We start from the raw sequence: 14,427 nt of genomic DNA on the forward strand, positions 1-14,427 counted from the left end.
TCACTTTCACTTTGTAAGATATCTTTAATAGCACTTTCTTATTTGGATAAAGCCTATTTCATTTCTTCCAGTGTGACAAAGGACCCTGCTATGTGTTGTTCTAACAGAATATTCTTTCTTTCCTCCACTGGGCTGATAGCCTGGACAAAAAGAATAGAAGTTTAGTTTTAATTTCTGGATAATAATGTTTTGGTCTTTTAATCTATGAAGTAGAGCAAACAGTATCATCCTATCATATGATAAAAAGCACCACTAAAATGGACTTATGAAAAGCTAAGTATGTAAAAATATCAAATACTTAAATTCTGATAGGTGTTTTGAAAATATATATATTTTTAAACTGCTCCAGAAATTTTGGGGTAAATTGTTTGAAACTTTAAATTGAAGAGTTTGTTTCTGTTGTCATTAATTCTTTAACGTAACTGAGTGCCTATTTGAGGGAAGGAGAAAACCTTTAAGAGTTACTTTACAAAACACAATAGATGCTTTTAAAGGGTAATTGGAAGTATGTTTCACAATTTCTACCTGCACTCTAAATAAGCAAAAGACAAAACGAGGTAAATACAAAAGGAACATTTTATTAACTACAATGTTCCTAGGGAATAGTCAACATTAACTTAATAAATAATTGTGGAATGAATAGATGGGTAAGCATCTGCTTTAGTCTGTTTTGTGCTGCTATAACAGAATACTTGAGAGTGGGTAATTTATAAAGAAGAGAAATTTATTTTCTGAAGGCTGGCAAGTTCAAGATTGAGGGGCTGGCATCTGGAGCGAGCCTTCTTGCTTCATCTTTCCATGGCAGAAGGCAGGGGGGCAAAGGAGAAAGTCCAACTCCTGACAACACTTTCATTAAGGCATTAAACCTACCTATTGGGCTGGAGTCCTCATGGCTTAGTGACTTACAAGCCACACCTCTTAGTACTGTTACAATGGCAATCAAATCTCAACATCAATTTTGGAGGGGAAAAACATTCAAACCATAGCATTCTGTGCTTGGCCCCCCAAAACTCATGTCCTTCTCACATACAAGATAGATTAATTTCATCCCTAAATGTCTTAACTCATTCCAGCACCAACTCATTGTCCAGAGTCTCAGCTAAATGAGACATGAGTGAGACTCAAGGCATAATTTATCCTGAAGCAAATCCCCTTCAGCTGTGAACCTGTAAATTAAATAAGTTATATGCTTCCAAAATACAGTGGTGGGATGGGCATAGGATAGACATTCTCATAGGCAAGAAGGAAGAAGTAACAAACAGATCCCAAGTAAGTCTAAAACCAAACAGGGCAAACAACATGAAACAGGTTGCTTGATAGTGTTAAGGCTCCAGAATAACCTTTCTTGACTCTATGTCTCACCTCCTGGACACACTGTGGAAGGGGCTGAGCTTTTGGAGTCCTGGGGAGCCCCACTCCCATGGCTTTGCTGACTACAGTCCACATAGCTGCTTTTGTATATTGGAGTAGAATGCCTGTGGCTTTCCCAGGTTGGCTTTGCACTCTGGTAGCTCCATCGTTCTGGGATTTGGAGCTGGCTCCACTAGGCGCTGCCTCAGTGGAGACTCTTTGGAATTACTCCAACTGCTGCTGCAGAGTTTTGTCTGGGCCTCCAGCCTATTTAGTATGTACTTTAAAATCTAGTTGGAGGTAGCCATGCTTCTACAGCTCTTGTACTGTGCGCCTGAAAATTAGCACCAGGTGGACGCTGCCAAGATTTACAGCTTATACATTCTGGAGTAGCAGGTGAAGCCACATCTGGGTCTACTTGAGCCATAACTGGAGTGGTCAAGGCAGCAAGGCCTGAGGCCCCATTGGCTCCCCATGATTATCCCCTGAAGCCATTCTACCCTCAAGGCTCTAGAACTTTTAGCTTGAGATAGGAAGGACAGCCTAAAATATCTCTGAAATGCCTTCAGAATCTTTCTTCTATTCATACTGATCTCATCAAAGAGTTACTTGGCCTTTGAATACCCTTTGTATTCTCTCCCAAACATATTTTTATTCTTTACATGGCCAGGCTGGGGATGCTTCCATTTTTTTTTTTTAATATCTGATTCCTATTTATTTATTTATTTATTTATTTGAGACAGGGTCTCACTTGAGTGCAGTGGCATGAATATGGCTCACTGTAGCCTGGACTACCTGGGCTCAAGCAATCCTCCCTTTTCAGTCTCCTGAGTAGCTGCGACCACAGGTGTACACCATCACACCTGGATAATTTTTGTTGCATTTTGTTTTGTTTTTGAGTAGAGACAGGGTTTTTCCATGTTGCCCAGGCTGGTCTTGAACTCATGCTTTCAAGCAATTCTTCTGCCACAGCCTCCCAAAGTGTTGGTAGTACAGCCATGAGCCACTGCACCCAGCCTGCTTCCCTTTTAATTATGAATTCTGGCTTTCAATGATTTCTCTCTTATTGAATTTTGCAATATGCTATTGGAAGAAATCGTGCAGCTCCATCAATGCTTTGCTACTGATAGATTTCTTCAGCCAGATATCCTAGTACATGGCTCATAAATTCTGCCACTCGAACAGGGACATAATTCAGCCAAGTTCTTTGCCACTTTATAATAAGGATATTCTTTCTCCAGTTCGCAATACCTTGTTCCTCATTTCCATCTGAGACCTCATCAGAATTACCTTTACTGTCTGTATTTCTTTTTTTTTTTTTTTTTTTTTTTTATACTTTAAGTTCTAGGGTACATGTGCATAACGTGCAGGTTTGTTACATATGTATACTTGTGCCATGTTGCTGTGCTGCACCCATCAACTCCTCATTTACATCAGGCATAAATCCTATGCAATCCCTCCCCCCTCCCCCCTCCCCATAATAGGCCCCAGTGTGTGATGTCCCCCTTCCCGAGTCCAAGTGATCTCATTGTTCAGTTCCCACCTATGAGTGAGAACATGCGGTGTTTGGTTTTCTGTTCTTGTGATAGTTTGCTAAGAATGATGGTTTCCAGCTGCATCCATGTCCCTACAAAGGACACAAATTCATCCTTTTTTATGGCTGCATAGTATTCCATGGTGTATATGTGCCACATTTTCTTAATCCAGTCTGTCACTGATGGACATTTGGGTTGATTCCAAGTCTTTGCTATTGTGAACAGTGCCACAATGAACATACGTGTGCATGTGTCTTTATAGCAGCATGATTTATAATCCTTTGGGTATATCCCCAGTAATGGGATGGCTGGGTCATATGGTACATCTAGTTCTAGATCCTTGAGGAATCGCCATACTGTTTTCCATAATGGTTGAACTAGTTTACAATCCCACCAACAGTATAAAAGTGTTCCTATTTCTCCACATCCTCTCCAGCACCTGTTGTTTCCTGACCTTTTAATGATTGCCATTCTAACTGGTGTGAGATGGTATCTCATTGTGGTTTTGATTTGCATTTCTCTGATGGCCAGTGATGATGAGCATTTTTTCATGTGTCTGTTGGCTGTATGAATGTCTTCTTTTGAGAAATGTCTGTTCATATCCTTTGCCCACTTTTTGATGGGGTTGTTTGTTTTTTTCTTGTAAATTTGTTTGAGTTCTTTGTAGGTTCTGGATATTAGCCCTTTGTCAGATGAGTAGATTGCAAAAATTTTCTCCCATTCTGTAGGTTGCCTGTTCACTCTGATGGTAGTTTCTTTTGCTGTGCAGAAGCTTTTTAGTTTAATTAGATCCCATTTGTCAATTTTGGCTTTTGCTGCCGTTGCTTTTGGTGTTTTAGACGTGAAGTCTTTGCCCATGCCTATGTCTTGAATGGTACTGTCTGTATTTCTATCAACATTCTGGTCATGATCACTAAGTAGAGCTGTCCCTCAGTATCTATAAGGAATTGGTTCCAAGACCCCCAATTGATAACAAAATTTATGAGTGCTCAAGTTTCTTATGTAAAATGTCATAGTATTTGCATATAATCTATGCACATCCTTTCATATGCATACTTTAAATCATCTCTAGATTACTTATACTACCTAATACAAAGCTTACACATTACTTCAACAGTATGGTATTCAACATTGTACTTGGCACACTGCAAATTGAAGTTTTGTGTTTTGGAACATTGTGAATTTTTTCCCCAATATTTTTTATCCATGTTTGGTTGAATCCACAGATGTGAGATCCATGGGCATGGAAGGTCAACTATAATTTCTAAGAAGTTTCCGTCTTTCTCTACAATTATCTTTTTCTGAGCACTCACAAGAATTGTCCTTAACTCTTTACTTACATCAATCTAACTCTTTATTTACATCAATCTAGGCTTTTTCTAGCCTGTTCTCCAAATTCTTCCAGTCTTTATCCCTTTACTCAGTTCTAAGCCGCTTCTACATTTTAGGTATTTATTACAGCAACAGCCCCACATCTGGCCACCAATTTTTTGTCTTAGCCCATTTTGTGCTACTGTAATAGAATACTTGAGACTGGGTAATGAATAATAAACGTAAATTTATTTTCTTACAGTTCTGGAGGCTGTGAAGTCTAAGCTTGAGGAGTTGGCCCCTGGCAACTTTACCACTATCCCATGGTCGAAGGTGGAAGTGTGGCAGACCAGCAGTTCTCCCTGGCAATCGCACAGACAGGCCTGCATGGTAGTCACACAGACAGGCCTGCCTAGCACCCCAGTTACACAGACAAATTTCCACAGCACTGCCTTAACATTGAGTGAATAGTTAAACCTAGGGAAAGCGGTGCCCAGACATCAAAGCTAGAAATGAAACATACGGTCAGTAGGAGGTTTGCTTGGGTTTTTCCCGTGCTGGAGCAAGGAAGAATGATAGAGACAGCCTTACATTCCTAGTTCCCGGACCCGTCTCTGGTTGATGAAATCTGAGATGAGTCAAGGTAACGGAGGCAGCTCTTTGAACAGATTTATTGGAGAGTCTAAGGCAGCTCTCTGGACCAAGGTGAAAAGGAGTAGGATAGTACCACATATAATCACTCCAGTACCACAGTAGACAGGGCTTGAAGGTACTGGGGACCTCACTGTTTAATCAAACTTAGCACATACTTTTTTGCCTCTGACCTTCTAGTTGAAACAAAATCAGTTACCAATAGACTTAGGCGAATGCTACATGTTGGCACATGACCACAACCTAGATAAGCACTAAGAAAATAGTCACACTTTGAGTTGGTCTGGTGGAATTATCACTGACCTACTCCCTGAGCCTGGTTACAGCAGTAAATTTCCTTCTTTCCTAGTTTGTCTGCTTCTCCTTATTGGGCCATGAGAAATTGCAGCCGGACCTGGCTAGGTTCCGGGAACAGAAGGGCAAGAAAGAGAGTTACTCCCCAAAACTCATTTTATTAAGGTTTTAAACTCGCCCATGAGGATTGAGTTTTCAAGGCCTAATCACATCTGAAAGGCCCCACCTCTTAACACTGTTACAATGACAATTAAATCTCAACATGAGCTTTGGAGGGCACAAATAGTTAAGCCATAGCAATGTCTATTACTTCAGATTTTGAAGATGGCTTTGAAGATTTTGCATTTTCAATCATAATTTTAAGAAACATTTTCACTGTATTTTTTCCCTAGATCTTGGCTGTCCAAGAGTATCATAAGAATAAAATGTGTACCATGTCTACCATTCGTCTTCTAAAATAAAATCATTTTCCCAGAAAGAACACAAAATTAATTATTTTAATTAATGGTCTAAATGTTAGAGGAATATCACTATATCACTGTAAGTTTTAGTTGCCTAGATTGATAATAAGTTCTACATTAATAACATTTTCAACAATTAATATTACAGTCAATGGGAGTCATAGTTTCATATTTCCTGAAGTCAAAATCTACAGTTGATATTTTGTTATAGTGAGTTCAAGTGATTTTTAACTAACTGTTCTCGTGTTTAATTTGCTATGCTGCTATGAAATATCAGTGTCCTAAAGAACTGTGGAACTAGAACATGGGGTAGAGAAGACAAAAGTAAGTTAAATTAAAATCCACATTTAGAATTACATACTTTAATTTTGTCATAAAATTAATTCTCTTTCAAGATTTGCAAAGTCAAATGTTCCGTGTTCAGTAATATTTTCATAGATTACTTAAGCTTTGAGGAACCTAGCTTACTGATTTATGAATTTGCAAGTTATCTTGAAATATTTTCTATGGAATCTGTGGTGATTTATTAGCTGCTTTAGAGTTTAAAAGCAGAGAAATATTTAATTCATTTTAAGATGCATTTGTGGGACAAATACTCTCAGAAATAGTGTGATTACTTTTTCACAATACTTTTATTTATTTATTTATTTATTTGAGACGGAGTCTCGCTCTGTTGCCCAGGCTGGAGTGCAGTGATGCAATCTCAGTTCACTGCAACCTCCGCCCCTCCAGGTGTAAGCAATTCTCTGCCTCAGCCTCCAGAGTAGCTGGGATTACAGGTGCCCGCCACCATGCCCAGTTAATTTTTTGTAGTTTTAGTAGAGACGGGATTTCATCATCTTGGCCAGGCTGGTCTTGAACTCCTGACTTCGTGATCCACCTGCCTCGGCCTCCCAAAGTGCTGGGATTACAGGCGTGAGCCGCTGCACCCAGCCTATATTCTTTAAAGTTCTTTTTATATTTTCTCTTGTATCAGAGATAAGTATTTACACTCATCTTACATTTCCAAGATGGGGAACATTCTTCATACTATCTACTCATTCATTCACTACATTACGTGTTGGAAACAGAACAGTTGAGGTGCTAACTAGGACACTGTTTATAGACAGGAATCTTGTAAGCAATAAAGTAAATCTGAGAAGGTGGTGGTAGTAAGATTATAGTAAATATTTGTTACATTGAAGTGAATTTAAAAATTTAAATATAAGAAGAAAATTAATGACAATTTATAAACGACAACTAATGATTACATTTCACCACTGAAAATCAAGATACTAGTAATTAAGATCAATTATAATACTTATCATTGAAGGGGGAAAAGCACTGATGAAGAAGAAAATGCAACTGAAATGTCCTCCCACTTTTTTCATGACTCTCAAAGGATAGCAACATTTCAAAGTAGCTAGAAAAGAGGACTGGAAATGTTACCAACACATAGAAAGAATAAATACTCAAAGTGATGGATATCCCAACTACCCTGACTCGATCATTACACATTCTATACATGTAAAAAATTCTCACATATATCCCGTGAACATGTAAAATATTATGTGCCAATAAAATAAAAAGTAGAACAAGATTTAAAAATGATACTCTTGATTAAAATGGTTATTGCTTCTGGCTTGCTCGCCGCCATCATTCTGATTTCCTGTAGTTCAACTGGGAGTAAAAATAGTTGTGTGATTTTTTTCCCCTTAGGTCAAATGCAGTGTTCTATAAAAAGTGGGTTATTTATTGGCTTTTAATCCCAAGATCTGTTTAAGATATATGCTTCTTACATATTTTTACCAACTTCTTTCTAAATGAAAAAAAAAAAAAAAACTCAGAGAAAATGTCTCTCATGTGAAATTAAATATGGAAAACATTTTATCTTACCTTAAAAGTAATTAATAACCTGTGATTATGAGCCCAATGGGGCTTTATGGCTGAGCCACAAATGAGTGTCTTGTGCATCTACCATGTGACTGACTCTAAGCTAGAGGCTCCTGAATAAAAAATATGGTCTTAGGAAACTGAATCCTAATCTCCTAAGTGTGTGTGTGTGTGTGTGTGTGTGTGTGTGTGTGTGTGTGTGTGTTTGCACGTGCATAGGTGTGGATGCAGGTCTGGATGGGGTAGAAGAGGTGGTTACGTATTGACTCAACCCGTGATAAAGAGGTGCCTCAGGCAAGAGTAGTTTCTCATGCTCAGGGAAAGAACATTCCAGGAGCTAAATGGGAAGCAGAAATCCAGTAAGAAAGAAAGAGGTGATTGGAGCTCATGAATGGAATTGGACCAACTCGATGTGTCATTGCTTCAGGACTGGATCTCTCACAGGTAAAAGCAAATGTGGAGTACCTGGACATGGAGCTGGAGTGAATGTCAAGTAGAGGAGCAATAAACAGTGAGTCACATATGGACAGGAATATTCCCATGTTGTCTATTAATTTGGATTTTGGTTTCCACAGTCAGTTATGCCTGCTATGACATGGTGTTAAATGGGGATCAGCCATTCACAGAATCTAAAATAGGAGATAACTTATTTATAAGCGCCTGCATGGGGAAGGGATGGCTAGGGAACCATATCTGCAAAGTAACTTGCCTGTTTCTTAACACACACACACACACACAGACACACACACATTTTAAGACACTTTTCCATTGTGTTCTTTCCCTAGATCTTGGCTAGCCACAAGTATCATGAAAACACACACACACATATATAGACACACACACACACACATATAAATATATATGTACAATTATTTTAGGTTCTGAGAGCTTTCAAAATACTACTCAAAATTCTTATGAAGTTAATGATGGTTTTATTTCATTTACTGCATTATTCCTCTGCTGTTCACCCTAAAATTTGGTCTGATCATTACCACTCAAGATCATGTTTTATCTTAATTATAATCATTGATTCAATAAAACTCTAAATTGCAATATACATGTCAGGCTATTTTCTACAAAAGTCAGAGAGAATAGTCTCCTCTTTCAATGATACAGCATCTACAGTTTTGAAGAGTCTCAAGTCACAATGTGAATCTAGTGAGTTACTTAACTAGAGAATGTGCTTTATCTAACAGCCAGAATCTATATCTCAATATGACATTATGAAGTGATTCTTAAATACTCGTGAGTGGAAAAAAAAGACTCCTAAAAGAAAATGGCAAATATGCATTTTGGTATCTATGAAATAAATGTCTCCAAATACATTCCTTCTGAACATCAATCAACATGATGGTTTCAGTTTGTTAGTGGACTCCCTTGTGCATCAGAAACTCAAATATCAGAAGGATATTTACTTGAAGTAACCAGATTAATGTTATTATGAGTTATTTTAGTTATTCTAGAGCCATGAGAAAAGATTACATTTGTAAGTTTGTTTTTATTCTCTTGTTCTGTTTCTACATCCAAATCCCAGGACATTATCTTCCGTGGAGATACTGTTGCATTTGGATGGCTATGTGCAAGTTTTAAATTTTCCTGGACTTTTTCTAGCTCCACCATAATTTCTTTCAGTTCTTCAGCAACTGATATAAGAGAAAGAACAGGGAAGAATCTTATAAGAAATTTTCATTAAAAAAGCATTGTTAATATTTCATGAATAAAAATTATAGAATTTAGTTTACAAATAGCATTGATCCAATATGTATTTATTAATTTGCTTAAACATTGTTCCATTCTCATTCATTCAATATTTATTGAATATTTACTACACAATGAAAACTTAGTTTAGAATAAAAAATGCAATGATGCACAAAAGACTCACAGTGTGTCTGATAAAGTTTATATTCCAGTGAAAAAGAATAGAAGCAAATGACTAAACACATATGTTAAAAAATTGAAAGAGTGTAATAAATATTAGCAAAGATGTAAATAGAGTACTGTGCGTATACGTTACTGGGGAGAACTGATTAGGTAAGGCTGCTTAGAGGAGTTTTCTTAGTGGGAACAACTTTTGAAGTGAATCTTGAAGAATGAAAAGAAGTTGACCATGCTGAAAATGAGAAGGTGAGTGTGAGAGAGAACGCTTCAGACAAGAGAACAGAAAGCTAAAAGGCCCTGATGGAAGAAATAGGTTGATAATATCTTGGAACTTATCATGAGCTAGTGTGACAAGATCCCAGTGAGTAAAAGAGAGTGGCTCAGGCAGTATGACAGGCAACTTAGTGCCTTGTAAGAAATAATAAAGAGTTTGGGTTTTACGTGCAGTCCATTGAAAGCCATTGGAGGGGTTTAGGCACAGTTAAAGCAGATCTCTGTGACTGCTGAATGATGAATAAATTGGTTGTGCCGAGACAGGAAAAAGGAGACCATTCAGAAGTGGTTGTAGTTTACCAGGCAGCAACTACAGATGTTGGTGACTCAAGTCAGAGTACCGGGTGTAGAGATGGATGGATTTAAGATATATTTTGACAATTAAACTTACACTTTTAAAATTCCAAATAAAAGAAGAATCAAGAATGAATGACTCTAAAATATTTGGGCTTAGTAAATACATAATAACCACACTCTAATTTTTAGATGGATAAATTAAATTCTACCTCATAACAATAAAAAAGGTACTCATATTTGAAGGACTAATTATTTTTCTGATTAATCTTCCCACAGTGATATATTATGACATAGTTCCCTACATTTAGAGTTCCTGGAACCATAAAAGGAAAAACATAAGGAAGCAAAGCATATGAGAGTCACACCTACTATTACTATTTACTGGCCATCTATTGCATTTATAACTTGTCATGCCCCTTCTTCTCAGGTTCTTCTGTTAAGTTACTTTATTATATGTGATTTACATGCCCCCCCAAAACTGCAAGCTTTTAAAGTGTACAATTCAACTAATTTTAACAGACCAATACATCCATAAAACCACCACGACAAACAATGTATGAATTATGTTAATTACCCCCAAGTTTCTTGTGCTTCTTTGCGCATTAAGATCCCACAAGAAAATGTTGTATGTATATAGTCACATTCATTTATTTTAAATTCAGATTAAAAAATTTTACATTTACCCAGATATTTATCATTTATAGTGATGTTTTCTTTCTTCCTTAATATATGAATTTTTCTCTACTACCTACTTTTTCTTCATCCTCAGAACTTGCAGCTTCTCTCCTGGTGCATGGACAAGGACAACACATTCTCTCAGTTTTCTGTTATCTGAAAAATATACTATTTTGCATTCACTTATGAGGGATATTTTTGCTGGATATAGAATTCTGGGTTGTCAATTATTTTCTCTTTCAGTACTTAATTTTCCCACCTTTCCAATTAATAAATATTTTAAAAGATTTTCCATAAACTTGAATTGTGTTCCCTTCTGTGTGATGTATTGTTGTTCTCTGTTCCACTTGCTTTCATGATTTTTTCTTTAGCCTTGGCTTTCAGCCATCTGATGAGGATGAGTTTAGAGTGTGACTTTCTTCATATTTCTTTTGATAGGTGGTGCCAATCTTCTTGAACCTGTGAAATACTGACTTTTACAAAACTTGAGAAGTGTGTCCATTATTTCTTCAGATTTTTTTCTACCACTTCTCTCTGCCTTTTTCTTCTGGGAATCTGATTATTAATATTAGAAATTTTCATATACTCTTACAAGATTTCTGAGGCTCTGTTCTTCCTTTTTAAATTATGTTTTCTCTCTTTAAAAATTGCCTAATTTACATTAATCCATATTAAATTTTACCAACTCTTCTTTATATGAGTTCCATTTTGCTATTAAGCCCATTTTTAAAAAATTAGATACTGGGTTTTTTTAGTTACACAATTTCTACCTGGTTATTTTTCATATATTCTGTTTCTTGGGTATGATTTTTCTCTTTTACTTTAAGCCCTTAAAAGAAAGAAATCCTTAAGCATAGTTATACCAGCTGTTTAAAAATCCTTGCCTGATAACTTCAACATCCAACTCATCTCAGGATTGGACTTTTTTGACTGTTTTTCCACTTAGGACTGACTTTTCTGGTTCTTTACATCAGATTCTGTTCATTGGGATTGCTGTGTCTTTGATACCTAGAGTTGTTAAATATCTTTGGTGAATTTTGATTTTTTTGTGTGTGATTTAGTAGGCAATTAATTTGATTAAAGTTACATTGCAACAAGTTGCAGCTCAAAACTCCATTCAGCTCTCTGGCCCTTAACTAAGTTATGTCCTACTCCCCAGAACATGTGAATATGTCAGGTCACATGGCAAAGGGGAACTAAAGTTGCACATAGTATTAAGGTTGCTAATCAGCTGACCTTAAATTAGAGATTAGCCTAGATCGTGTGGGCAGGCCTAAGGTAATCATAAGAAACCTTAAAAATGGAAGAAGCGGTCAGAAAGGGCGATGTGACAATGGGGCAAGGTCGGAGACATGCTATGCTACTGGCTTCAAAGGTAAAGGGAGAGGGTCACAAACCAGCAAATCTGGGCAGTGTTTGAGGCTGGAAAGGCAAGGTAATGGATTCTTCCTGAGAGCCTCCAGAAAAGAATTCCATGCTGCCGGACACCTGGATTTTAGCCCAGTGAGAGTTATTTTGAATTTGTGACCCACAGAACTCTAAGATGATACATTTGTGTTATTTTAAGCCACTAAATTTGTGGTAATTTGTTAGAGCTACAATAAAAAAATACAATTTTTCCTCCCCCAAAGTTTGAAAACCAACTTCAGAGAAAAATAACAATGCTGTTTAGTCAAGTGAATGGTTGATTTTGTAATTGTGCAAGAAGTATTTTACATTGAAATTGTAATTAAGGAGTATTATTTCTCATACTGACTTGGGTAAGATTATGGAGACATAGTCGAGCCAAATTCCCCCAGGCCTAACCTTCTAATTCTGCCCTCATGGTTCTCTTGCATAGCTCTTATGTCTTATAACATGGGGCTGGCTCAGAGCATGAGGTTTCATAAATGAGTCTTGGCTAAGTTATTTGCCTCTTTTTCCAGTAGCCCAAATATCAATGTTGACACCTTAAAAGGTACACAATTCTATAAATTACAGACAGCTCCCTGTTTCAGACTCTTTTTAAAAACATAAATAGATGAAACAATATTTTTTTTCTGCAAACAAGAAAAAAAGTTGGAATAATGCATTGCATTCATATTAAACATTATTCATCAGCACTGAATGAGAACTGCAATGGCTAAGAGACAACCAGCATTTATCTATTGCATATGTTCAAGACAATCATCTTTGACATCAATGTGATAGCTCTCATATATGTTGAAACTTTAAAGACAGTTGCTGCAAAAGTTTTAAAATATTTCCTTTACACCACTGAGAATGAAAATATCAGAAGGAGGAGAAGAGATATATAGATAATTCAGCAATAATAAAGTTTAATATGAAAAGAGAGTTGTTTATTTTCTAGTACTGGTTATAATTACCTCCGAGGTTCTATTTAGTATTTTACATATAAGTACGTTTCTAGTACGTTGACTGCAGAATAATTACTTTTTTCTTTTTTTTTGAGATGGAGTTTCACTCTTGTTGCCCAGGCTGGAGTGCAATGGCATGATCTCGGCTCACTGCAACCTCTGCCTCCCAGGTTCAAGCAGTTCTCCTGCCTCAGCCTCCCAAGTAGCTGGGATTATAGGCACATGCCGCCACGCCCAGCTAATTTTTGTATTTTTAGTGGAGATGGGGCTTTGCCATGTTGGACAGGCTGGTCTCAAACTCCTGACTCCAGGTGATCCACCCACCTCAGCCTCCCAAAGTGCTGGGATTATAGGCATGAGCCACTGCACCCGGCCACATAATAACTTTTAATGGTAAAAGCGCTATCACTTTTGCACCAACCTAATAGAAGACAGTTTACATTTTAAAATTACCTTCAGTGTGCTTTGCTAGTTTTTGTTCTTCTATACTACTAAGTCATAATATGCCTCACACATTCTCTTGAGTATCTTTATTTTCCTCTCAGGATCATTCTGTAGAGAGAAGAAAGGCTCTAAGCATCCTTGCAACCACATTATCCAACCATAAATCTCTGCTCCTTACAACTGAGGGACATTCTGTAAGGATGAAACTTCAACAAGCCCTGTATAGTAGAAAAAGACAGTAACTGTCAAGGACACCTGTTTTTTAGTGTGCAGTATCTGTGAACAAGAACAGCTGGTAACTCTGGATCTCATGGGTGCTAAGTCATTTTCCAGCCTGATGTTACTAAATAATCACCTCAAACTAAATGATAACAGTGGTGTTCTATGGACAGTTCTTGACTTAATAAATAAAAGCTCACAAATCTGTCTTGGAAAGGTTACCTTATGGCTTCAAAAATCTAATCTGAGTAGCTTAAAAACAGAGCTTTAACAGAAGGTAACCTTAAACACAACACCAGGGCCTGTGCAAGATCTCTGCAGAGGGATTTCTTTTTTATATATATATAATTTTTCCTGCTCATTCAAAGCCTATGGGAATTTTTCAAAACATGCTTTATTTAGTATTTCTCCATAATTCCCTGTGAATGAGAATGATAAATTTAGTGATAGAAATGGTTCATATTTGGGGTGACTGGAGAAGGATCAAGTTCTTAAAAAATTGCAGTAAGTTCTTTCACATAGATGTATCTTTCACTGACTTCTATGCCGCAGTACCACTGATCTTCACATTTTTCATAACACAATATCTGATTTTCATACTTCTACCTATTAGCATTTTTGACTTACTTAAAAACATCAATGAGAAGCCAGAAATAGAGCCACAAATTTACTAAGGAATAGGCCAACCATTATTATTCTAAGTAATAGTGAGAGAATCAAAATTCATATTTCTGAACTTCACTGGGGGAATGATTAAAACTCACTGTTAATTATTGTGCATGTTTTGCACACTGAAAACTTCAGAGACGA

The sequence above is a fragment of the Macaca mulatta genome, chromosome 15 (genome assembly GCF_049350105.2).
Source record: "Macaca mulatta isolate MMU2019108-1 chromosome 15, T2T-MMU8v2.0, whole genome shotgun sequence".
Classification (NCBI taxonomy): Eukaryota; Metazoa; Chordata; class Mammalia; order Primates; family Cercopithecidae; genus Macaca; species Macaca mulatta.